Raw genomic sequence first — 1,385 nt, forward strand, 5'->3', positions numbered from 1 at the left:
CCAGGCTGGCCTTGAACTCAGAAATCCGCCTGCCTCTGCCTCCCAAGCGCTGGGATTAAAAGTGTGCGCCACCATGTCTGGCTACATCCTCAACATTTGATTTTCCTGGATTTGGGTCTTTATTTTTTGAGACACAATCCTTGCTACATAGGCCTGACTGGCCCAGAATTTGCTCTATATACCAAATGGGGTTTCTCCTGCCTCTGCCTCTTGAGTTCTGGAATCAGATGTGTGGACTTCCTCGATTGGCTGAGAAGCATTTAATTTCTAGTCATCTCATTTGTCAACTTCTGTTTTTTGTTTTTGTTTTTGGAGACCGAGTCTCACTATGTAGCTGGCAGGGTCATTCAGATCATCTTGATCAACCAACCATCTTTATGACAAGATTTGCTGATGAGCCCTGGGTTTCCTTCTTCCCTCCCTCCCTTCCTCCCTTCCTCCCTCCCTCCCTCCCTCACTCACTCCCTCCTCCCTCCCTCTCTCCCTCCCTCCTTCCTTCCTTTAAAAATTTTTTATTAGATATTTTCTTTATTTACATTTCAAATGTTATCCCCTTTCTTAGTTTCCCCTCTGAAAATCCCCTATCCTCTCCCCTCTCCCCCTATTCCCCAACTCACCCACTCCTGCTTCCTGGCCCTGGCATTTCCCTATACTGGGGCATAGAAGCTTCACAGGACCAAGGGCCTCTCCTCCCATTGATGACCGACTAGACCATCCTCAGCTACATATGCAGCTAGAGCCACGAGTCCCTCCGTGTGTTTTCTATGATCTGTGGTTTAGTCTTTTAAAACTCTGTATGTGTGGACGTTCTGTGTGCATGTGTGTCTGTGCGCCACTTGTATGCCTGGTACCCACAGAGGTCAGGAGAGGGAACTGAGTCCCCTGGAGATGGAATTACCGATGGTTGGCAGATGCCGTGCGGGTGCTGCATTCAAACCTGGGTCTTCTGGAAGAGCAGAGCAGTTCAGAGCCCTGCACTTAATGGCTGGGCTGTCTCTCTTGCCTCCAGTCCTGGGTTTTCTGCAAACGTTTCTTTTCTCCTATGGGACAAGTCTGAGTCAGCTAGTCTGACCTTGGGAAGTAGTCATCAGAGGCCAGAAGAGGTTGCTGGGTCCACCGGAGCTAGAGTTATAGTGTACGAGAGAAGGTGCATGTTTACAATTGCCTCTGTGTTTCCACCACGTGGGTCCTAGACAGAATTTGGGTCATTAGGTTTGCTGGTAAGCCCTTTCACCTGCTGAGTCATCTCACCAATTCTGCTGCGCCCCCATCCTCCACCCCCCCCCCCCACCAGTGCCTTTTGAACACCTGTTTTTGACTCAGATGTTTGCTATGCTCAGAAAACCACAGAGATAAGGCCCAGAGCTAAGACAAGAGGAGAATTT

This window comes from Mus pahari, chromosome 6 (genome assembly GCF_900095145.1).
Source record: "Mus pahari chromosome 6, PAHARI_EIJ_v1.1, whole genome shotgun sequence".
Classification (NCBI taxonomy): domain Eukaryota; kingdom Metazoa; phylum Chordata; class Mammalia; order Rodentia; family Muridae; genus Mus; species Mus pahari.